Genomic DNA, 26,838 nt, shown 5'->3' with positions numbered 1-26,838 from the left:
AACCACTTGTTGTGTATACAGATCATAATCATTGGTGTTTTTGAGTAAGCTGAAAAACAAAAATAGATGGTTGTTTAATTGGAGTTTGATTTTGCAGGAGTATGATCTCATGATAACTCACATTAAAGGCAAGGATAATATAATTGCCGATTGTCTTTCCAGATGTTAAGTTTGCAATGTACTTTTAATAGTGGAATGTGATTTACTATTTGTATATGCTTCTGAAATATGTTATATTAGTCTGTAGTACGCTATATTGTAACCGTAAATGCATTGTTTCACATATTGTAGTTTGTAGTTAAAATTTTGCTCAAAATTTTCCCTTTTTTGGGGGAGGTGTTATGTGACCACGGTTTCATTTAATGTGGGTGTCACTTTAAAATGCCTGGATGAGGCAGGACTATGACATCAGTGTAACAAGCTGCAACAGATTGCTGGAACTTTCAGGTAGACAAGGAGAGAGAGAGAGAGAGAGAGTGGAAGTTTTGGACTGCAAGCTGCTGACCGGAGCTTGCTGCAACAATAGATAAAGTCTGATACTTTCCCATGCCCAAAGGATTGAGATGATTAATGACACACAGTGCTTATTGGATGGGTGAATCTCACTTTGTGTGATCCATACGTGGATTTTGTTGGAGTATCCTGTGGTGACCACTTTTGTTAACCCTTTCCTGGTTTTGGGTATTTGTGTATTTGTATTTGTGATCTATTGCTGCTGGTACGTAACAATAGAAACATTCCGAACGTTAAAAGGCCTGAACAGATTAGATATGGCAAAGTTATTTCCCATGGTAGGGGATTCTAGGACAAGAGAGCATGACTTCAGGATTGAAGGACATCAATTTGGAACAGAGATGCAGAGTACTTACTTCAGTCACGGGTGGTAAATCTGTGGAATTTGTTGCCACAAGTGATGGTGAAGGCCAAGTCATTGGGTGTATTTAAGGCAGAGATAGATACTTTTTTGATTAGCCAGGGCATCAAATGGGTATGGGGTGAAGGCAGGGGAGTGGGGATGACTGGAAGAATTGGATCATCCGATGATTAAATGGCGGAGCAGATCCGATGGGCCAAATGGATTACTTCTGCTCCTATATCTTATGGTCTTATAGTACCTAGGCTCAGGTATATGGAGGAATTTAAGGTGGAGGGTTATATGGGGGGAGGGCAGGGTTTAAGGGTTGGCACAACTTTGTGGGCCGAATGGTCTGTACTGTGCTGTTTTGTTCTTTGTACTTTGTATTCCACCATGCTCTTGCTTTATACTTTACTGGTCGTAAAAAGAATCTGGTGAGTCACTTGATCTGGATACCCAATCCCAGAATCACACTTGCAACCACAGTATTTATGCAGCTGATACTATGGAAATTCTGTTTAATGTTCAATGTTTGCCCTGGGATATTGATAGTGAGTGACACAGTGATGGGAAAGACATTGTTAAGCATAAGTAATGGGGCTTTCTCTTCTTGGAGGTCTTCATTGTCTGGAACTTTTGTGGCAGATATGTCACTTGTCATTTATCAGCATGCAGAATGACTTCATAACCTAGCTGCAGGCTGGCATGGACTGAGTTATTTTTGAAGAGATGTGAATAGAATGAATACGGTGTGATCATGAAGTAACATCCCCATTTCGGACCTTATGACCAGCAGTTGAAGGTGGTTGGGCCTCTGGATAGTGCTTCCCCATCCCTGTGCAACTGTTATCAGAGTATAAATTCAAATACAGCTTAAGATTTTTTATTTTTATTATTAAAAACGTTGTCAATATTCAGTCCTTTCATTTTAATTGAAAATCAGATGCACACAAAGGAAAACTGCAATGTGCCTCAGACAGTTTAGAATATTAGCACTTTCACCATTCACCTTTGAATACAGTTGAAACTTATGACACAACAATCTTCCCTCTGAGCTCACATAAGGATCCTTGGTAAAATAGATATCATCTTTAGTTGGTGTATTTACAGAATGGAAAATTGTCCTTCAATCAACACAAATTAGTCATGGCGTCATACAATGCAGAAACTGGACATCCAGCTGACCATTTACACTAAACTTACTGGTCACTTTTCCTCTCCCAACTTTCCTATCAACTTCTTCCAGGTCCTTCCACCTCAAAAAAAGTGAAATGCATCATTAAGGACCCCCATGGCATACCTGCTTCTCCCTGTTACCATCAGGGTGGACATATGGGAGCCTTAAGATAAACACTCATCTCAACTTCTTAAGAACATTTTTCCCCTCTCCATTGTCAAATTTCAGAATGGTCCATCAACGCATCAACAGCATCTCATTATTTTTGCATTTGTTTTGTGTTATATATACACCTGGTTGTAATCTATAATGTATTTAATGTATTTTACTGTACTGCTATTGTCAGGAAATGTAGAAGGGGCTTCACCCAGATGCGGAGCAGTAGAGATGATTTAGTAGTAAGTGAACAATTTAATAATTAATTGCAAATTAACGGCATAGAAGGGGCAAAAACAAGGGAGAACAGATACTTAAAACAACAAGGCAACCAGGTAACTAAAGACTTGGAGCAACTAGGTGAAGCTGGCTATTTCAATAGATGAAGATCTGTGGATGAGAGCTGGGTTTGAACAGGTGGCAGGTGATCAGTTGGAAATGAATGGTAGGTGACTACTGTTAGCTGGGTGGAAACAGGGAGGTGCCTGCCTGCCTACTCAAGCCTGAGAAAACCCTGCTCCCGGACGTCCGATGGCCCAGGACGATCTGGATGGGTCTGGTGGAACTCTTCAATGTGCAATGGATCCAAGATGAAACAGGACTGCACTCAGAACCTCTCCTCTAGGCTGTACCCTTCCCAATCAATCAGATACTGCACACCCATCCACAACAATGTGAATCTATCAAACAGCAAACCATGCACACTGCACCACCTTCCACCATCCTAGGTTCCAGAGGTGCAGGCCCAAGTGGATTAAATGGTCCATAGACAATGGGCTTGAGACCTGGACACATGGAAGGTAAGTGTGATCGTGCAGGATGGTGGCAGCTGGATATGGCTAGTGACTGGACTGATGTGATGGGTTAGCTTGAAGGGACTGATGAACCAGGTTAGGAACTTAGGGGAGTCAGTGCGAAGGAGCAGATGGGCTGAGGGTCAATCTCCATTTCAGCAGGGTGCAACTGGTGTGATAGTGTGTCCACTTGGAATCAGTTCAGTAGGAGATGGGGAAGTTGAACTGCAGTTGAGATGGGGAAGAGGGCTCAACAAGCCAGATATGGGGTGAGCTGGCTGGTCTACTGAGTGGATATGAAGTTCTGGTGGTCAGTCCAGATCAGGAAGGGTTTGGTGCTCTGCAACAACCTATGCCTCTATTCCTCCAAGGCCTATTTAATGGTGAGTAACTCCCTGTCTCCTACTTCATAACAGCACTATGTAGAGTTGAATTTATGGGAGAAGGCACGAAGTGTGCCTTACTGTCTGATCCTTACTGGGGGAGGATGGCCCTAGTGTCCATGTCAGATGCTTCCACTTCTAACACAAAGATCAGAGGGGTTTGGCTGGCAAAAGTAGGAGCAATGGTGAGCACCTCAAAAGTGTGGTCTATGGCAGCAGACCAGTTTATCCGTGAGGTAGGTGATTTGCTGAGGAAGATGAGTGGAGCAGCGATTTGGCTGTAGTTCCTGATTAAATGGTGGTATAAGTTGGAGAAAACCAAAAGGCGCTGTAATTATTTGAGAAAGCACAGCCAGGACCATTCAAATAGGGTGTGCATTTCCTCTGTGTCCATGGTAATGCCTTGGGGTGAAAGGACATTACCCAGGAAGGAAATAACTGGAGTACGGAGCTGGCTTTTCTTTAACTTACAGTACTGTTGGTTTTCAAGAAGACACTGAAGGATTGAACAGACATAGCAGAAATGGTCTTTGGGGTCTTTGGAGAAGATGAGGATATTGTTGAGGTGCACAAGCACATACATATCTCAGAATCTGTCAATGGCCATTGCAGGTCCAAAGGAACGTCCATCAATAGCTGTAAAGCAGAAGGTCTGAGAGATAGGCTCAGTAGGAATTCCAAGCTGCACACACAGAATCCAGTCCAGAAAGTTGTCTGCTGTGCCGGAATCCACCAGAGCCTCCTGTGTGTATAGAATGGTAAGTGTGTGAAGGAGGACAGAGGAGATGAGCTGGGCTATGGTGCTGGGAGAAGCTTACTAGATAGAAGGCTCCTTGTCTCTACCTGGTCTCTATAATACAGTAATGGTTGCAGTTCGGAGTGCAAGACACACTGGGACAGTACGTTGCAGCATCAGGTTAGGGTTCCATGGAGGCATTCAGGCACCAGAACCTGAGGCTCTGACAGAGGAGGTTGACCGGCACAGGGTTGCTGGAATGAGGTAGGCAGTTGGTTGAGAGTGGTGAGCAGATAGACAATGATTTCCTTCTGTGTCTGGGTCATAGCACATACCGGCAGATGACTTCCTTTAGGAGTGCAAACTTTGCTGGGTCAATCGCTGGTTCACCTCTCCTGTCATGAAATGTAGAGGAGGTTTGACCCAAATGCAGAGCAGCAGAAACAATTCAGCAGTGAGTAACTCCTGATAGCTGGGTGGAGACTGTAACGTGCTGGGTTGTGCAGTGCTGACAGTCACTGCAAAACAACAAATTTTATGATGTATGTCAGTGATAACAAAGCTGATTCTAATTCACATATGTACACTTGAAGGGCAACTTACAGCAGCTAATTAACCTACTGACTGGCATATCTTTGGGATATGGGAAGAAACTAGAGCACCCACACATTCAAAGCGACTACAAGCACATCTGAGGAGGCACTTAGTCCCAAGAGTTCTCACTATCAGATTGCAGGAAAGATATGGAGGGGACACAAAGGAGATTTCCAAGAAAATTGCAGCCATGAGGAAAGATTATATCTAATCCGGCCCCATTTGGTATAGAGATGTCATAGTCATACAACAGTCTCAGGCCCTTCTGCCTATCAGATCCATGCCAACCCATCTAGACCAATCCCATTTGCTCACCTTATGACCATTTCCTTCTATTTAACTCCTCTGACAGCATGTTCCAGATATCAACCAAACTGTGTATTAAGAAGATTACCTTCAGATCTCCTTTAAAACTCCTACCTCTCACTTTAAACCTTTGCCCTTTTGATATGGCTACCATGGAGAAGTATTTCAGTGATCTTCTGGGATCCTGTGCCATTCTGGTTGCTTCATTACCGAAAGGATGTGGAAGCCTGGGAAAGGGTGCAGAAGAAATTCATCAGGAGGCCATTTGAATCAAATATACTAGGAGGAGAGGCTGGACAAACATAGGTTGTTTCTCTTGATTAATAGAGGCTGGGGTTAGACCTGATAGAAGTATGAGAGATACAGACAAAGTTGACAATCAGAATCTTTTTTTCCCCAGGGGAGAAATAACATATACCAAAAGAAATGCATTTAAGGTGAAAGGGAAAAGTTTAAATGAGATGTGCAGGGAGAATATTTTACACAGAAAATGGGTGCCTGGAACAGTCTGACAACTGTTCTGGTCAAAGCAAGTTTAAGAGGCTTTTAGGTAGACACATGAAGGGAATCGAAGGGCATAGATCATGTGCAGGCAGAAGAGATTTAGTTTAATTTAGAATCAAGCTATAGACATCATGGGCTGATAGGCCTATCCCCAGGCTGTTCTGTCCATGTTCTATTTTCAAAACCTCCCATAATCTTACATAATTCTATTAGCTCATCCTTTAGCTGCAGAGGGACATGATTAAAGTGTACAGCATGTAATTATATTAGACTTAGATAGAGTAAGTAGGATGAGTCTATTCAATAGAGGGTTCAAACTGCAGCAGCCATAGGTTAAGGATAATTGGTAGGAGGGTTAGAAGGGAGCTAGGAAAGATGTTTTATTCCCAGGGGTCTGGTAAGGGTGGCACTAATTGCTTGAAAAGGTGACAGAGGCAGGAAACCGCTTTCAGAATTGGGAAAGACAAAACTAATGCTAGCATTGAGTTGCAGAAAGTTTTGGGGATGGGGGAGATGGGTGATATCACTTATTCAGAAAGTGCTTCTTCCCTTTTTACAGATGCTGACTAACCTGTTATGTGTTTTCTAGAACTTGTTTCAGATTAACAACATCTGCCGTTTTAAAAAAACAATTAACATGTGTTCAGAGGGTACATGGATATGCATGAGCCATCTCCTCTAGGGCTGCAGAGTCAACCTGAAGCATTGACTATCCATTTCTCTCCACAGATGGTTCCTGACCCACTGAGTTGTTCCAGCAGCTTGTTTGCTTATACCAGATTCCAGCATCTGCACAATTATGCATAAGGTGAGTTTAACCTGTGTAGATCTTTTCAATCAGTACAGACACCATCCAATTAAAAGTTTTCCTCTGGAATATAACCTTTCTATAAACCAATGTTCTTAACAAGAATGGAAGGTGACAACATTCATGTTTACCATTTGTCTTCACTGAGTATTGAAACAGTAATCAAATACAATCTAGCTGCAGCTTCTTTCAGACTATGTTACAGAAATGGAGCTGGAAGTGGATCATCCAGGAGGCTGAGGGGTTGATTGATTGGACATACAGGGAGGTAGTTACACCCAAGGTGTAGAGCACAGGTAACTGAGTGACTACCAGAAGGGGGAAAAGGGATAGGCAGCCAATGCAGAGTACCCCCGTGGCTATTCCCCCTCAACAAAAGATACACTACTTTGGTTACAGTTAGAGGGATGACCTAGCAGTAGAAAGTCACAGCAGTCAGATCTCTGGCACTAAGTCTGGCAGTGTGGTTCTGAGGGGGAGGGGGAAAAGAGGAGTGTACTAGGGATAAGAGATTTCATAGTTGGAGGAGCAGTCAGGAAACTCTGTGTAAATGGAAGAGACATCCAGGTTATATGTTGCCTTCCAGGTGCCAGGATCATGGATGTCTTTGATCGATTTCACAATATTCTAAAGGGGGAAGACGAGCAGCCTGAAGTCAAGGTACATATTAGTACTAATGACATAGGTATGAAAAGGGAGGAGGTACTGAAGAGAGAATATATGGAGTTAAGTAGAATGCTGAAAAGCAGGCCCTTCAGGGTAGTAATCTGTAGATTGTTACCTGTGATATATGCTAGCGAGGGTAAGAATAGGATGATTTAGCGGATAGATGTGTGGCTGAAGAATTGATGCAGGGGGCAAGGTTTCAGAATTCTGGATCATTGAGATCTCTTCTGGGTTAAGTATAATCTTTACAAATAGGACGAGTTACACCTGAGCTTAAGGGAGACTGGTATCCTTGCGGGCAGGTATGCCAGAGTTGTTAGCGAGAATTTAAACTAATTTGGCAGGGGAATGGGAACTGAAAGTATAGGACAGAAGGGAAGGCAGCTGGGAGACAAGCAGATACAGTGTGTAATGAGAGTGTGACGAACAGGGCAAAAATGCATTTTGAGTTGAAGTGTAACATGGAAGTGTGAAATTGAAAAGGATGATGAATGCAGTACTGAAGGTGTTATATTTGAATGCATTAGCATATGGAATAAGGTAGATAATGTTGTAGTGCAGTTAGAAATTGTCAGGTAGGACATTCAGGGTATCACTGAGTCACAGCTGAAAGAATATCCTAGTTGGAAGCCTCACATTCATTGTATTGATAGGACAGGGAGGTAGGCAGAGTGGGTGGTTATGTTGGCAAAAAAAAATGAAAATAAAGTCCTTAGAAAGAGGTGGCATGGGATCAGAAGATGTAGAAACCCTTTGGGTAGAGTTAAGAAACTGCATGGGTAAAATTACCCTGATGGAATTTATATACAGGCTACCAAAGAGAAGCCAGGTTATGAGGTACAAATTACAGCTGGAAGTAGGAAAGACATGTTAAAAGGCAGCAATGGGCATTTCAATATGCAGGTGGTTTGGGACAATCTGGTTAGTGCTGGATCCCAAGAGATGGAATTTGTAGAATGCCTACAAAATGCCTTTTTAGAGTAGCTTGTGGTTAAGCCCACTTGGGGATAAGCTATTCTGGATTGGGTATTGTGTAATGAAATAGATTTGATTAGGAAGTTTAAGGTAAAGGAACCCTTAGGAGATGGTGATTATAATATGATAGTATTCACTCTGCCATTTGAGAGGGGAAGTCAGATCCAGCAGTATTACAGTGAAGTGAAGGGAATTACAGAGGCATATGAGAGGAGCAATCTTAATTAGAAGGGAACACTAGCAGGGATGATGGCATAATAGCAATGGCAGGAATTTCTGAAAGCTATTCAGAAGCGGTAGGATAGATAAATTCCAAAGAAGAAGAAGTATTTTACAGGTAATATAATGCAACCATAGACTGACAAGGGAAGTCAAAGACAGCATAAAGGCAAAAGAGAGGGCATGTGATATTGCAAAAATTAGTGGGAAGTTAGAGGATTGGAAAGCTTTAAAAAACCAACAAATGACAAGTAAAAAGCAATAAGGAGTGAAGAGATGAAATATGAAGATACAATGGCCAATTACATAAAAGTGGATATCAAAAGTTTTTTTTTCCAAATATACTGTACAAAAAGATAAATAAAGCTGAGAGTAGACATTGAACTGCTGAGATATGATGCTAGAGAGGTAATAATGGGGGACAAAGAAATGGTGGATGAACTTAAGTATTTTGCATCAGTTTTCACAGTGGAAAACATGAACAGTATGCTAGAAATTTGAGAGTGTCAGGGGGCAGAAGTGAGTGAAGTTGATACTACTAAGGAGATGATGTCTGAGACGCTGAAAGGTTTGAAGATATGCTGTTTGGATCAGATGGACTACAACTCAAGATTCTGAAAGAGATAGCTGAAGAGATTATAGAGGCATTACTAATGATCTTTCAAGAATTAATAGATTCTGGAATGGTTCAGAAGTACTGGAAAATTGCAACTGTCACTCCAATCTTCAAGAAGGGAGGAAGGCAAAAGAATGGAAATTATTGGCCAGTTAGTCTGTCTTCTGTGATTGAAAGATTTTAGAGTTGATTGTCAAGGGTGGGGTTTCAGGGTACTTAGAGGCATGTGATAGAGTAGGCCAATATCAGCATGGTTTCCTGAAGGGAAAAGTTAACGTGAAAAGTTAAAGTTAAAAGTTAAATCTGTTAGTATTCTCTGAGGAATCAGCAGGCATGATAGACAATGGGGAATTGGTTGATTTTGTGTGCTTGGATTTCCAGAAGGCCTTTGACAAGGTGAGGCTGCTAAACAGGATAAGAGCCCATGGCATTAAGGGAAGCATTGCAAACTAATATTGATAGAGCATTGGTTGACAGGAGGCAAAGAGTGGGAATAAAGGGAGTCTTTTCTGATTGACTGCTAGTGACTACTGGTGTTCTGCAGAGGTCTGTGTTGGGACTGCTTCCTTTTTATGTTGTATGTCAATGATGAGGATGACAGAATTGATGGCTTTGTGGCCAAATTTGTGGATGATATAAACATAGTTGGGGGTGGGGGGGCAAGTAGCATTGAGGAAGCAGGGTAGATGCAGAAGCAAGTGTACAGATTAGGAGGATGAGCAAAGAAGTGGTAAATGGAATACAGTGTCAAAAGTGTATGGTCATGCACTTTGGTTGAAGGAATAAAAGCATTGACCATATTCTAAACCAAGAGAAAATTCAAAAAACTCAAGGTGCAAAGGGATTTGGGAGTCATTGTGCAGGATTCCCTAAAGGCTAACTTGCATGTTGAGCAAGTGGTAAGGAAGACAAAAGCAATGTTAACACTCATTCTGAGAGATCTAGAATATAAATGAAAGGATGTAATGTTAGGGCATAGACAGCATAGATGTAGAGAGGATTTTTCCTATAGTGAGTGATTCCAGGTCCAAAGGGCACAGCCTCAAAATAGAGCGACATCCATTTAGAACAGATGTGGAGGAATTTCTTTATCCATAGTTTATTGAATCTGTAGAATTTATTGCCACTGATGGCTGTGGGGTCCGGGTTATTGCGTATATTTAATGTGGATGTTGATAGGTTCTTGATTAGTCAGGGTGTCAAAGATGGTTACAGGGTGAAGGCAGGAGAATGGAGTTGAGAGGGATAATTAAGCCATGATGGAATGGCAATGCAGCTCGATGGGTTGAATGGCCTAATCCTGCTCCTATGTCTTAGGGTCTTATGGTTACAAGGATTTCTGTTTAACTTTCAGTCTTCCTGTAGTGTTTAACACCATAATACTTTGAGCTACACTGCAGTCTGTAAAGCTCAAGGTTGTTGGAATGGTAATTTTATTAGATAAAGAGTAATCATGAGTCTTGTCATGGTCCCGACCATTAATTTGCCATTTCCTCCTAATTCCCTTTGATTGTGCCACGGTTCTGACTGTTAATTCCCCATTTTCTCCTAATTTCCTTTGATGACGGTGCCTGGTTTTCATCAAGACCTACAGCATAAGAACCCCGGCTTTGCAATCATGAGTTGCCAGCTCGTTGGTTTTGCCTGTGTAATTAACATTTCTCGGCCGCTTAGGACTGTGTGCTTTAAGTTTTGCTTTAGTACTGAGAATTACCTGTGAAACTCAGTCTCTTTGTGTTAAGGTAAGTTTTCTAAGTTCTACTCCAGTTCCGAGGTTCACTTGTGAAACTCAGTCTCTCCGTGTTAAGATAAGTCTTTTAAGTTTTACTTCAGCACAGAGGTTTACCTGTGTAACTCCGTCGCTCCGTGCTAAGGAAAGTTTTGTCTGCTGCTTCCCTTTCTACACTTCGTGTCAAGATCTGTTCTGCCTGCCTCCTGCCTACCTGCACTCTCTCCTGTTTGCTGTTCCATGCTCACACACGCATCTACATCCTGACACAACCTCCTGTGTCCTGTGCTTGGGGTCACCTTGTTCATTGCAACAGTCTTGGACTAATGGTTTAGAAGTTGAGTTCAAATTCCATCCTGATAGGTGAGTGCTTTACTTTGCAACTATAAACTAAAAGATTCGAATTTTTAAAGTCACAAAGTGATGAGATTGTTGAAGAATCTTTTCTTTTAGAACATATCATTTTTTGTTTTTTCCATCTGGACTATAGTGACTCTTCCCAAGTGTGGTCATCCATTTTGTGCTTCTGTTAAACGAAGAAGGTATGAGCAGTTACTGCCAACTTGACAGCCTTGTCCCCTCATTAGATTAAAAAATTCTGACCCTTAGATGGAGACTGTCCTCTGCAGAGAGAAATCAACCAATGAATATAAATAGGTTATTATCAATGAGAGTAAAAAAAAAACTGATGGAAGAACTCAATGTTTCAGGCAATATCTGTGGAAGTAGATAGATAGTCAATGTTACAGATTGAGACCCTGCATCCTTCTAGAAATATTCACCAGATTAGTCAGCAACTGTGATAGGAGAAGCAGAGGTAATATTTCAGGTGAGTGATCATCAGAACTGAGAAAGTATTTTAAAGTACTTTTAAGCAGATGATTGTGATGGAGTCATGGTAGGTCAAATGTGTTAATGTGCGGCATTTTAGGTGGCAGAGTGGTGTAGCAATTAGCACAATGCTTCACAGCAGCTCGCATTAAGATTGGGGCTTGATTCTCTCTGCTGTTTGTAAGAAGTTTGAACGCTCTGCTCATAACCGCAAAGCGCTCCAGTTTGTTCCCACATTCCAAAGATGCACGTTTAGTTTTAGTGAATTGTGGGCAAGTTATGTTTACACAGGATGTGTGGCAGCACTTGTGGGCAGCCCAGCACAACCCTTGTTGGTTTGATTTGACTCAATCAATGCAATTCGCTATATATTTCAATATACAGTATGTGGTAAAAAAGCTAATCTTTGACGTGGACAGTTATTGAAGGTTACTTTTCTTTCACTGTGCAATGTGTTGCTAATAACAGGGCTCTGGGACATGTCCAGCAGGTGAGGCAGTACTAATAGAGAAAGAAGAACTATCTCAGTTTTCTTTCCTTTAGTTCAGTCTGACCCACCGACTGTTTTCAGCATTCTGTTTTTTATCTCACATTTTTAGCTTCTGCAGTTTCATTTTCTTTACAGTACTTCTATTTTTCCTCTTCTGCTCAACAATCTGTTATGTGCCTCTCTAAGGGCAGCAACTGCATCAATAATGGGCTAATGCACATCAAAACAACACTTCCTTGTAAAATCTACAGTACATGCAATAGTTCTGTTGCTCTTTACATTATGCCATCTGAGCAATAAAGCATTTTACTAAACTGTCCAGATTAGTGAATCGTGCAAAATGATAAACCACAAATCACCCAGATCTCTGCCTTGTAACATGGCTTTATGATCCATGGCAGTAAGGCTTTTGCAATACCTTATTAATATTTGGTGACTGAAAAAGTAGTTGCTCTAGTTTAAATAAATCATGGTGATATGTTTTTTTATAATATTTTAAATATGCACTTTAAATCCAACCTATTAGGATGTTGCTGCACAAAGAGACAAGAATGTTAGAATGTTGCTGTTCCTGACCAGACTCATTCATTGAAGCTTATGCTTCAGTGATGGGAATGTTGCCTCAGGAAAAATATTGAACAAGAGAGTGCAAGAATGCTTTTGTGATCGTTCTCTGAAAATATAAGAACATTTTTTAAGTATATTAGCTCTTGAGTTATGTACAGCCTTGCAGTCAATCAAAGACTGGCTCTTTCCAAGATCATTGACGATGTCTTCTCTCATGTTTTGACATAGCAAGAGAATGGGGATCCTTCATCTGCTTGACCTTTTTCTGTTTTGAGTCAAACTCTTTACCCTAACATTGATTTAGCTCATCTCTCTAAATCAGGCAAATGGTCAATCACAGTGGAAACTTTAAGTTCCAGCCCACAAGGGTAAACAAATCAAAATGTTGACATGTCATTGTAGCTTTATAACCCATTCTCAGAACTCAACAAATTGTTTCCTCTGGATTACTCCTCTTGTATCTTAGCTGGACATAACTGGGCAATTGTGTCCACTCACATCCATATAGTCTTCCATGGAAATTCCTGGATACATATTTTGGAATACTTCACCACTGAATTTTCTTGCTCTTGACATTTCTATTGTTTTGTTCAAAGAGTAAACTTTTTTTCTAAACTTTAAGCATGTTCTAAAATTATGGGATGTATCTGCTGAAGCCAATACTTATTACCTATCTCAAATTGGCCCTGAACAGAAAGAGTTCTTGAGTCATTTCAAAAAGAATCTAGGACAGGGGTTCCCAACCTGGGGTCCCAACCTGGCGTCCATGGAGCCCTTTGTTAATAATAAAGCTCTATGGCATAAAAAAGGTTGGGAACCCCTGATCTAAGATCAAATGAAGACCCACTGGGAAAGATCGATGAATAGTTTGTTTAATGAAAATTACTAAATCTGATAGGTTTCCTTAGTAACCCCACTGGCTTCCAGTGTTTTAGGTGACAAATCAAATATCTTCAAACTCCTAATGAGTCTTGCCTTCTTAATAACTGCATCAATATGTTGGGACCAGGTTAGGTCCTCAGAGATCTGGACACCCAAGGACTTGAAATGGCTTACTCTCTCCACATCTCATCCCTCTATGAGGAAAGGTTCGTGTTCCATCATTTTACACTTCCTGAAGTCCACAGTCAGCTCTTCCTTTTACTGTTATTGAGTGCAAGGTTGTTGCTATGACACCACTCAACTATAGCTGGTATATTTTGCTCCTGTACACTCTATCATCTCCACCTGAGATTCAACAATGGTTGTATCATCAGCAAATTTATAGATGGTATTTGAGCTCTACCTAGCCAGATTCATAGATATTGAGAGAGTAGAGCAGTGGGCTAAGCACACACCCCTGAGGTGTACCTGTGTTGATAGTTAGCTAGTAGGAGATATTATCACCAATCTGTCCAGGTTGAGGTCTTCCAGGTAGGAAGCTGAGGTCAATTGCAGAGACCCATGTTCTATAGCTTATCAATCAGGACTGAGGAAATGTTGGTGTTAAATATTGAGCAAGAGTCAACAAACCTGGTGATTAATCTGTCCGAAGGCTGAGCCAATTATTTCAAGGTAGCTCTATTACAAATTAACCTAAGATTTTTCATACTTAGAGCAGGGTGGTACTATGAATCCTTGTTCACAAGTTAAGCTTCCATGGAGGAATGAGACTACTTGACCCTTGTACATTGAGTTATTTACCATTGCTGCAGGTTCCTTTGAGGACTCAGTAGTTTGGAAAACCTTCGTCAAATACTGGACTTCAAACAATGACATCCTTCTAATTAATGATGGTGATTTTTGCCAACAGCAAAGAAGTTGTAGGTGATGAAAACTCGAACTAAAATCAGACGAATGTAGGAGATGTTCAACAGATGTTCTCCAGCATCAGTGGAGAGAAAACAAATAAGTTAAAATTTTGAATTGATAAATCATGTTAAAGCTTTAACCTCCAACATCAGTTGAATTTTATTTTCATGAAACTATCTGTGTTTTCCTCCCCCGAGAAATGCTGCCTGAGCTGATGATTCATAACATTGAGAAATTCCTCTATATTTTACAAAACTATTTGATGAAAAATGCTTCAAAGTTCTAAATAAATTTATTATCACAGTACATATATGTCATAATATACCCTGAAAATCATTTTCTTGTGGGCATACACTGTAGAACAAAGAAATACAATAGAATCTAAAACTAAACACAAAGTTTGACAACCAACCAATGTGCACAAGAAGACAAATTGTGGAAATACAAAAAAAATTATAAGAAGTAAATATATAATATTGAGAACGTGAGTTGTAGAATCCTTGAAAGTGAGTCTATGTTTGCATTTGCTGTAACTCTGTAAGGTATTGTAGGACATCAAGAGCCAAATCATACCTCAAAATAATTAAATCCTCAGGACTGTCGTTTGCCCTTTATTATTTATAAAATTTCAACCCTAGAAAGTATGCTTGATATAGACATCATCTCTGATACCACATAAGAATCAAATCTTGTTAGACTTTCATAAGTGGTTTGGTGATTACATCATTATGCCACTGTTCCAGAGATCTGGACTAAAGACAGAGAGGAAGTCTAGCACTCCTTGAGAAAAAAGTTAAGTAAAAAAAAGAAATTATTCAAAATACTCAGAGGTCAGGCAGTATCTGTGGAATGAGATACAGAGTTTATATTTAATGCTGGTAAAATTTGTGTAATTGTTGAAACATAAAGTTTCAGCAGAAGTTATCATTTTACACTTAATGGCCACTTATTAGGTGCACCTCTATTAATCAGCCAATTTTGTGGCAGCAATTCAGTACATAAAAGCACGCAGACATGGTTAAGAGATTCAGTTGTTCAGACTAAATATCAGAATGGGGAAAAATTTGATTAATATTACTTCTGTTTTTGTACTATTTTTAAAATCTATTTAATATACAACATACACTTACTGTACTTGACTCACTTATTTTCATCCTGTATTATCATGTATTGCATTGTACTTCTGCTGCTAAGTTAACAGGTTTCACGATATATAATAAACCTGATCCTGATTCTGAATGTCCAATAGCAAAGCACCTGATATCTCTTGAAGTAATAGCAAGAAGAAACTCAGGACTACAAGTTATATGTTCTTTAAATTCTGTCCTAAAGAAGCAATGGATAAAAAACACAAGTCCTGTTTAAAATAACTATGCATTACAACACCTGATCTATCCATAGCACCTTAATTACTATAAAGTGGGCAAGACCAGCTTTATTGATTACACTGGACAACATTTTTTTTCAAAAGTGTTGCTTCCTCAGGATTTTTTTTTCTATTTATGATAGACTGCTTGAATCTGAACAGAAATATATTTTGGACTTCTTGTATCATATAAGAATTTGGAGAAACAAAAAAATTAACTTTTATTCAATATAATGCGATTAATTGTGTAAGGGTGCTGATGATTTGCAATAGTTTAACTAAGCTAAAAATGTTTTGTTTATGATTTTCAATTGTACTCAGTGTCTGAGGCTTCTTACTTGTGTCCAACAATAATCAGCTAGCATTGATGGATTCCAGTTGTTTTGATACCATTTCTCCATGACCATATGACCTTTCACCATCCTCGTCACTGAAAGCACCAAAATTTGCAGGGAAGTCTAAATGGGTATGTAGAAAAGTTTTTAGTGACAATTAAATTTTCAACAACATCTTTGAATGCTTTCCATGCAATTTTCTCCAGTCCCACTAGAAGTTCTTTGAAATGCCTGTCACTGATGACCTGTTTGATTTGCAGACCAAAAAAAAATGCCTTCTTTACTGTTGGGATCAATTATTTTGACCTGAATTATGAATTGAAATTTATAAAAAAACACCAATTTCAAATAAATGCTGCATAACAGGACAATTTCATGGTGATTTTCATGATCAGCAGCCCAAAATCCATAAGATACACCCAAAAGTATTCAGGAAGCAATTTTTTTGTTGTCTAAAGTTTCCTGTAAATAATCCTTGCCAGGGCTTTCCAGAGGGCAATTAAGAGCTGACCTCACTGTATGTGCCTGAAGTCATGCATAATCTACCCAGGTATGGATGGTAGATTTGATTCTTTGAAGAACATTAGGGCAGCAGATGGTGCTGATGTTCATTTTTCAAAAATTCTAATTAACTGAATTTAAATTTCACAGCTTCAGTTGTAGGGTTGGGACCCTTGTCTCTAAAACATTGTTCATGTAAAAACTAGCCTAGCAACTCAGACATTATGCTACCCACATCATCTGCAAAGCAAAAACTACACATAAACCACTACACGGAGACAGATTCATGAACAGCATTTTTTTTTGAAAGGAGGTAGTGAAAATGATGCTTATGCCCACAGGCACAATAACCAATGTCAAATCTATTTTCTTCTTTGAAACATCGACTTCTTGATATCACAACCTGCTCAACAGCATTCATCTCTAAGTTAACTTAACCGTTAGTTATTAAAGATGAATAGTTTCACAATTATATTGTATAACTAGGGAAAGGTATATTATGGTGGCATAATGTTAACCTTACTAAACTGCTATCCAGAGATCAGGACTGTCCATTTAAAGATTTTAATGTGAATCTCACAAAAACAGCTGGGGAATTTAAATTCCCTAAATTAATTCCAAAAAAATACTGGGCACAATGCATATTGTTGGACGTGAAACATCAAGGTTGTCATAAAAGCCTCTTTAGTTTGGTTTTAGTGACACAGTGGTAGAGGAGGATGAATTGCTGCTTTCCAGATCTATCAATCCAGATTAGATTCTAATCTTTGCTACTGTAGTTTCCTTTAACTCCACCTGTTTTCTCTGTGAACGCATTTCCTCTAGTTTGCACCCACATCACAATTATGTGTTTATTGGTTGCTTAATTGCCCCTAGCATGAAAGTGGGTAGTAGAATCTGGGGGCAGTTAAGAGGAGTAAATTACAGGAGAAATGATTGGTTTGTTATTGTCCCATACCAAGATACAATGAAATGCTTTTGTTTGCATGGCTTCCAGACAGATCCTTTCACTATTAGATTAGATTCAACTTTATTGTCATTGTGCCGAGTACAGATAAAAAGCCAATGAAATGCAATTAGCATCTAACCAGAAATGCAAAGAATAGTGTTATTTACAAAATAACTACAAATAAAAAGTAGGTGCTACAGCACACAAATATAAAAGTACTAAGACAATACAATAGGGGTGTAATACTGCTTAGTGCTGTGATGTGAGGTTCAGCGGGGTCACAGCCTCAGGGAAGAAGCTCTTCCTGTGCTTGCTGGTGCAGGAGCGGAGGCTCCTGTAGCACCTACCAGATGCGAGGAGAGTAGAAAGTCCATGGTTAGGGTGAGATGCATCCTTGATAATGCTTTTTGCTCTGCCCAGGCAGCGTTTATGGTAGATGTTCTCAATGGTCTTCAGTTTTCACCACACGCTGGGCAGTTTTCACCACACGCTGGAGTGCTTTGTGGTCTGATATGGGACAATTGCCATACCACACTGAGATGCAGTTGGTGAGACAGAGTTGAGCTTTCTTGATTCTCCTCAGGAAATAAATGTCCCGTTGCGCTTTTTTGATAAGCATGGAGGAGTTCAGGGACCAGATGAGATCCTTGGAAATGTGGACAGCAAGGGATTTGAAGCTATATACAATATATATGTTGAGGTAGGACAAATGGAAAAAAAAAGAAATGCAGAATATTGTGCTACAGTTACAAAGGTCAGTGCAAGTAGACAATAGAGCACAAGAGCAATGACAAGGTCGAAGTAGAAATTATGAATTCATCCATTTGAGAGTGTGATAACCCTGGGATAGAATCTGTTCTTGAGCCTCCTGGTACATGTTCACAAGCTTCTTCCGTCCAATAGGAGAATGATTAGGGCAATGGAAGTCTTTGATTATGTAGATTGCTTTACCAAAGACAAGAGGTGTAGACAGAGTAAATGAAGGAGAAGGTGAATTTGGTTGCATTCATAGTTTGCAATTTCTTGCCATCTTGGCCATAACAGCTGACATACCAAGCTGGATCAGATGCATTCTATGGTGCATGTGTAAAAATTGGTTCAAATCATTATTTTTCTTAGACATTTGAGGAAGAAGAGGAATTAGTGTGCTTTAGTCCTGGAAAAAAAGTAATTGATTTTTTCTTGGTTTACACATGACCCAATGCTGTTGATCGTTAACCATGTTAGAAACATAGAAACATAGAAAATAGGTGCAGGAGTAGGCCATTCGGCCCTTCAAGCCTGCACCACCATTTCAGTATGATCATGGCTGATCATCCAACTCAAAACCCTGTACCTGTTCATCTGAATGTTCTGAAATATCCATCAAGCTCATCAATTCCAGACACATTTTAGAAAGAACAATAAGGGCCAGCAATGTTAACATTCATTGATTATCATTTAATCATTAAGTTCAAAGGTTAGGCAAATTTATTATCGAGGTACGTATATGTCACCATATACTACCTTAAGATTCATTTAGTTGTGGGCATTCACAGTAAATATGTAGGATCAAAATTGAATCAATGAAAAACCACACAGAACAAAGACAGGCAAACAACCAGTGTACAAAAGACAATAAACTATGCAAATACAACAAGAATAAAACCTAAATAATGATAATAATAATAATAATAATAAGAAGAAGAAGTAAATAAGAAACAAATTTCGAGACATGAGTTATAGATTTCTTGAAAGTGAGTCCATAAGTTATGGAATCAGTTCAGTGTTAAGGTGAGATTGATGGCCGAGGGGTAATAACTGTTTCCGAAGCAGATAGTATGGTCCTAAGGCTCCTGAACCTTCTTCCTGAATGCAGCAGTGAGAAAAGAGCATGGCCTGGATTGTGGGTGACCTTGATGATGGATGCTGCTTTCCTGTAGATAAGCTCAATGGAGGGGAGGGATTTACCAGTGATTCACAGGATTGTATCCGCCAATTTTCAAAGGGTTCTCCATTCTAGGGCATTAATGATTCCATCCTAGGTTGTGATACAGCCAGTCATTATACTCTACACCAAACATCTATAAAACTATGTATAAGTTTTAGATGACATGCTGAATCTTCGCAAACTTCTAAAAAAGCAGAATGCATTGCCATGCCTTCTTTGTAATGGCACTTACTGATTGTCTAAAATGATATAATTATCATTTTAATATTAATACTAATAAAGAAATAATACTGGGAACATGAATTGCAGAATCCTTGAAAGTGAGTCAATAGAATGTGGAATCATTTCAGTGTTGAGTGAGTGAAGTTATCCACACCGGTTCAGATGCCTGTTGGTTGAAGGTTGAACTTTTCCTCAACCTAGTGGTGTGGGATCTGTACCCACTTTGTGATGGCTGCAGCGAGAAGAGAGGATAAAAATGAGGAGAGACGAAGAAAAGAGAAGAGAGCAGCAGTCAGTTCTGCCGACTAAAGGAGTACAGCGGTCAGTCTGAACTTTTTTGTCAGAATAACGAACAGAAATTTGAGGTGAGAGGGGGAAAGCATAAAGGAGACGTGTGGGGCAAGTCTTTTACACAGAGAGGGATATGTGCCAAATGGGCTGAAGTGATAGTTTCAGAAGCAGATACAATTGTAGTATTTAAGAGATTTTTAGATAGACACGTGAATGGAAAAGCAAAGGAGGATATGGACCATTTGCAGCCTCAAGAGATTTAATTTAATTTGGCAATATGCTTGGCACAGACATCATGGGCTGAAGGTCCTGTTTCTGCACTGTATCGTTCAATGTTTTATACTCTACTGACTCAATTTTGGTTTTACAAATTCTATATTTATTTAATTGCATTAATTTCAGTTCCCCAGGTTTCAAATTCCTGTCTTTGGACCAACGGTCCCAGCTCTCGCTCTGAGTCCATTAACAAAACCCCGTCGCATCTACTTCAGCATCATTTGCCATTTATAGGAGAGAGTACCAAATATCTGCAATGCTCATCGTATAGAGGTGTTTCGTATCATATTCATGATAGGTCTTGTACTTGGTTTCAGGCTGCTTTGCTTTGCATTAAATCACCTAACAGAAATATTCCTTCATTATTCACCTCATGTCGAAAACACCTTTCTCTTAAATAGGAGAAATACTCACATAAATTCTTAATTTGCCTTTCAGCCCTCTTCCATTTTCACCAATTTGACCTCTTGTCACTGTACTTGCCCATGCTGGAGATGTAACACCTACCTTTTTTCTCCTTTATAACATCCAGAAACCCAAGCAGACCTTCCATGTGGAAGCAACAATCTACAGGGACTTCTCCAATCTACTGGCAGTTATGATGCCGCGTCTTCTGATTGGAAAAATAAAGCAAATAGATTTTGGGTGGTCACTTTCAGAGCTCTTCTATTCAGCCCTCAACTTAGTCACCTCTCAGTTTAATTTGTCAATCCACTTCCAGTTGGATCCCTCTCTTCCGTCTCCCTGCTCCAATCTGAGTCATGTTGCAGTCCTTGGAACATTATATTGTATTCAAATATAAAATTGGGGCAGTGCAGTAGTGTAATGGCTGGTGTAACACTAGCATCATCATCTATTTCATCATTCCTAACTTCAGTTGTTGCATATCTACACCTTGGAGTCAGGGTATAATTCTTGCAAACCTATGCTCACCACCCTCAAAATTCTTCTTCAGAACTTGATACCCAGAATTACTTACTGTAGTTGTTATCACGGGAATTCAAGTGGCAGGGATAGAAATTATCCAGCAGTGAAAATACTACACTGCAGTCAAGTAGTGTTGATGTTGTCAAGATGTATAAATATGTGCCCTTTCTTTTGAAAAGATGGTGGAACATTGCTGTGATGATAATGAAGTATTTTTGTCTAATTGCATTTTTGTTCTTTGGATTCAGTTATAATACATCAGCAATTAAAACCAGCTGCATTCAGATTCTATATCCTGAGCAAACTCAGAGTAATTGTTCTGGGTTTTCCCATTTGAACAGATGGCTTGAGGTTAGAGCCAAGCTGTACAATTTGAGCAAAATAGCACAGATTATAATTTGTTATGTTTGACTGGGGTGTTGGCTTCAAATTCAGATTACAGTCACACCAATCTATCAAACATGGCAAAATGTGTTGCATGTTTTGTCTTGGATTATATCAGAGAGAGGGCCTGAATGAAATAGAGAAAGAGTAGGAAGTTTAGTTTTAGTGAATAAAGAAAGAAAGGTCAGTCTTATTTGTTACATGTACGTTGAAGCACCAAAGCACATGTACAGTTGGGAGTAGCCTGATGACACAACGCTTTACAGATCCAGCAACATGGGTTCAATTCCCACCCACTGCCTGTATGGAGCTTGTACGTTCTCCGTGTGAACTTCTGGGTTTTCTCCAAGTGTTCCAGTTTCCTCCCTCAGTCCACAGACCTACCAGTTGATAGGATAATTGGTCATTGTAAATTGTCCTGTGATTAGGATATGATTAAATCCGGCATTGCTGGGTGGAACAGCTTAAAGGGTCATAGGGACCTATTCTGTGCTGTATCTCAATAAATTAATTTTAAATATGCATCATTTTGCATCAATGACCTACAGAGTACAAGGATTGTTCTGGGGATCAACCCCAAATGTTGCCATGTTTCCAGCACCAACATAGTATGCTTACAACTCATCAACCCTAACCCTAACCGTAAGCCTTTGTGAGGTGGAAATCAACCAGGGCACCTGGAGGAAACCCACAGTAAAGGGGATAATATACAAACTCCTTATAGACATTATTTGCACTAATTGCTATGCTATTGCGCTGCCATTGTGTTGTACTTGCATTAGGAATGATGGGAATGTCCTGAAAGCCAGCAGTGACTCATGGGGCAAGTAGCCTCCTTCCATGTTGACAATCAGTTTACATGACTTTAAAGAGGAGCTAGCTAAGTATGTGAGGAACAACTGTGGGGTATGAATAAAGGGTTAGATGAACTATGATAAGGTGGTGCTAAAGCATATGTTTGTACTTCTGGACTTACAGAACCCTCAGATCCAGGTTGTCTGCTATGGAAGTTTGATCATTGCTAATCAGTAGTTTCTCCTTTATGGCGTCAGTTACTAAATTCTGTATCAGCTTGCCTGACCTAGGAAAAGCCACAATTCATGCCTTGTGCATCCTTGACCAGAAGCTGGATCTTGTCCTTCAAATCTAGAGGGCAGGCTTCTCCCAACTTACGATCTGCTCCTGATCTCAGGCACATCATTGGCCATAGACTCAGCTGGGTGGATTTTGTGTGCAGACCGAGGGATTCCATTGGGCAGTGGTGGATTTAAAAGATGCCAACTCCAACCCTGGCCATGAAACACATGGATCAGAATCTCCACCATCACACCAGGAAGACCTAACTTATTCCAGTCTTCATACTGAGATTTGTTTAGATGAAATATTTTTCCCTCCTTGATGTTGGTACTAAAAGTCAGCATTGTGAATATTCAGTCAGGCAATTTTCAAAGCCATATGGGGAGCTCAAATCCCACTGTGATAGGTGTGGAATTTAAACTTACATGTTTCAAAACCTAACATTAGTTGAGTCAACTGAAACTATGAGGTTATCATACAAAAAGCCCATTTGAATCACTTGGGCTCTTCTTTGAGATTGACAGACTATGTCTTAAACTATTGAGTCCTGGTATAGTGTTTTGACCCTAAACATTGACAATTCCTTCCTTCCAATAGATTTGCTCAATCTGTTGAGTTCCCCCAGCAGACTGTTGCTCCAGATTCCAGCATAATGTGTTACCTACTACATAAAAATTGTGTTGGCGCATCGGACTAGTAATCTGAAGGGCACTGGTTTGAGCCTCAGCTGAGGCAGCATGTTTGTGTCCTTGAGCAAGGCACTTAACAACACATTGCTCTGCGATGACACCGGTACCAAGCTGCTTGAGTCCTAGTGCCCTTCCCTTGGACAACATCGGTGGCATGGAGAGGGGAAGGCTTGCAGCTTGGGCAACTGCCGGTCTCCCATACAACCCTGCCCAGGCCTGCGCCCTAGAAATCTTCCGAGGCGCAAATCCATGATCTCATGAGACTAACCGATGCCTATGTCTTTATACTACATAAAACTCTACTGGCTTATTTGTAACTCCAAACCTACCAATGCAGTGTGCAGAGAAAATTTACATAGAGGTTGTTAAGACTCGTTGAGCAGTGTTACAAGGGTATGTTGAATAGATTAGGACTTTATTTCCTGGTTAGCAGGAGTATGAGGAGAATTTTTATTGCTGTATACAGAATTATGAAGGGCATATGTAGGGTGAATGCATACAGGTTTTTTCCCCCTTCAGACTGAGTGAGACTAGACTTAGAAGTTAAAGGGTGAAAGGTGAAATATTCAAGGGGAATCTGAGGGGGATCCTCTTCACTCAGAAGGCAGTATGAGTGCGGAAAGAGTTGCCAATGGAAGTGGTAAATGCGGGTTCAATTGTAACATTTTACGAGAAGTTTGGATAGGCACATTGATGGTGGGGCATGAAGGGCTATGGTCCAGGAGGAGGTAGATGGAAACTAGGCAGAAATCCAGGCTGGCATGAACTAGAAGGGCCTATTTCTGTGCTGTAGTTTTATGACTATGACTCTGAATGGACTCTTCATTCGGAGGAATTGGATTTGGGTAACAGATAAAGAAAGACCTCATGAATGATGTCCACATTTCATCAATTAATGAAAACAAGGATGTGCTGAAGGCATTCCGTTCACCCTCATTATACTGGAGCAGATGTGTGTAGTTACTAGATAATGTAATCCGCACTCGTCAGTGTTGGCGAGCGCATGACGATGATAACAAAAGTGAAACAAAATTATATTGCACTCGCAGAGCACATTACATTTTTAATTGCATCTGTTTAACCAGTTCAGGGTTGGCCCCAAAACTCTACTGGTGCAGCTGCCTGAACAACGTCCCAGCAAGAAGGAGGGTATTTGTCAGAGGGAGCAGATGCTCTGGAAAGTAAAATGAAGGATTGAAATAATGGTTGGCCAAAGGGGAGCTCAATTCAGAAGGCCACATCTGCTGAAGGATGTTAAGGAAACTGCCAGATAGAATAGAATGAAGCAAAAGCTGCGTCCAAATCACCATCCAAACAAGAAGAGCAGAAGCCAGGATTAAAGATCTCTCACTTGTTCACCAGCTTAGCAGAAACAAATGGGTTTTAATTATGCATTGTGCACAACTGCACACTAAAAGGTGACTATAGTTCAGGAAGCATGCATGCAAATACATGGGTGTGTGTATTTTATGTTTATAGGCACGTATGCATAGATTTGTATGCTTAAGCTGACGTTTGCATGTCTGCATGTGTATGTTTGCGTGAGAGTATGTACAGTGCTGCTGGAAAGTTTGTGTACCATTCAGAATTTTCTCTATTTCTCCATAAATATGACCTAAAATGTGATCAGATCTTCATGTAAGTCCAAAACCAAGATAAAGAGAACCCAATTAAATTAATAAGACAAAACATTATATTTGTTCATTTATTTATTGAGAAAAATGATCCAATATTACATGTAGTTGTTGGGAAAAGTATGTGAACCTTTACTTTCATCTGACCCTCTTGTACAGTAATAACTTCAACCAAACATTTCAGGTAACTGTTAATCAATTCAATCCTTCACATCAGCTTGGAGGAATTTTAGACCATTCCTCCTTACAGCTCTGTGATGTTGGTGGGCTTCCTTGCATGAACTACATGCTTCAGGTCCTTCCACAACATTTCTTTAAGATTAAGGTCAGGGCTTTAAATTGGCTATTCCAATACATGAATTTTCTTCTTTTTAAACCTTTCTGTCGTTGATTTGCTCTTGTCTTTTGGATCATTGTCTTCTTGCGTTACCCAACGTGTATTAAGCTTCAGGTGATGGGCTGCTACCCTGACATTCTCCTCTAAATTGTCTTGATACAACTTTGAATTCATTCTCCCTCATGATTGAAAGCAGTCCAGGCCCTGAAGCAGAAAAGCAGCCCCAAACCATAATGCTTCTCACATGCTTTACAGCGGGATGAGGTTTTGGTGTTGGTGTGCAGTGCCCTTTTTCCTCCAAAAATAGTAATGAACATTTTTGCCAAGAAGTTCAACTTTTGTCTTATCTGTCACTCTAAACATTGTCCCAGAAGCATTGTAGAACATCCAGGTGGTCTTCTGCACACTTGAGATGTGCAGCAATTTTTTTTTTTGGAGAGCAGTGCTTTCCTCTGTGGTGTCCTCTATGAACATGATTTTAGTTCAGTTCTTTTCTTATAGAGGACAATGACCAGATATTCTAGCAAGTTCTAGAGATTTCTGCAGGTCTTTTGTGTTACCCTGGTGTTCTTTTTAACCTTCTTCAGCATTTCACGTTGTGCTCTTGGTGTGATCTTTGCAGGATGCCCACTCTTAGGGAGATTCCTGCACTTGTAGACAATTTCTCTTACTGTGGACCAATGAACACTCCAGTCTTTAGAAATGCTTTTGTGGCCTTCTCCAAGTTTATGCAAATTCACAATTCTTCTTCTAAGGTCCTCTGAAAGTTTTGATTAAAGCGTAGTGCATATAAAGAGATCTTACTTGAGAAGAGCAGGGTCTGTCGGTAACCTGCCTTTGTGTGTCTGCTTTATGGAGCAAGGCACATCTACATGCCACACCACCAATCTCATCTCATTGATTGAAACAGATTTAGCAGAAGGTATTTCCTCAGAGGTTCACATACTTTTTCCAACAAATACATGTAATATTGGATCATTTTTCACAATATATAAATGAACAAGCATAATTTTTTGTGTTATTAATTTAATTGAGTCCTCTTTATCTAGATTTAGGACTTATGTGAAGATCTGATCACATTTTAGGTCATATTTATGCAGAAATAGAGAAAATTCTACAGGGTTCACAGACTTTCGAGCACCACTGTAAGTGTGTGCATATGCATATGAATGTGCATTTGTCAATGTGGGTGTATGAGTATGTGAGTATGTGTGAGCATGTGAATGTGTCATGAGTGCATGTGTGTATAGTGCATGTGTGGGTGTGTGTATGTTTGTCTTCACAAGTGTGTGTGTTCTTACATGTGCATGAGCGTGTGTGTGTGTGTGTGTGTGTGTGTGTGTGTGTGTGTGTGTGTGTGTGCACATGAGAGTTTGGGTGAGTGTGTATATGTTTGTGTGTGCTTGCTTAAAGGTACAGGTCCATGTTTCAGTGCTTGGTTACTAATTTCCAGTAGATTTACTCTTCCAGACACATTAGGAAACACTGGGAGGTGGTGCCCCAAATGGAGCAGCCATAATTTTACTGAATGTCAAAAAGGTTTGAAGGACAGATTACCTACTCCTGTCCTGTTACTTTTGGGTGATGTAATAGCAGAGTACATCCAGTGACTCAGGTTCAATCCTGACCTCCGATGCTGTCTGTGTGGAATTTACATGTTCTTTGTGGCCACTGGATATTCCATTTTCTTCCCACATTCCAAAATTTACTCATTTTAGAAAG

This window comes from Hypanus sabinus, chromosome 21, assembly GCF_030144855.1.
Source record: "Hypanus sabinus isolate sHypSab1 chromosome 21, sHypSab1.hap1, whole genome shotgun sequence".
In the NCBI taxonomy this organism is placed as follows: domain Eukaryota; kingdom Metazoa; phylum Chordata; class Chondrichthyes; order Myliobatiformes; family Dasyatidae; genus Hypanus; species Hypanus sabinus.
The sequence above is the reverse complement of the archived record's forward strand: the minus strand, read 5'-3'. Positions refer to the sequence as shown.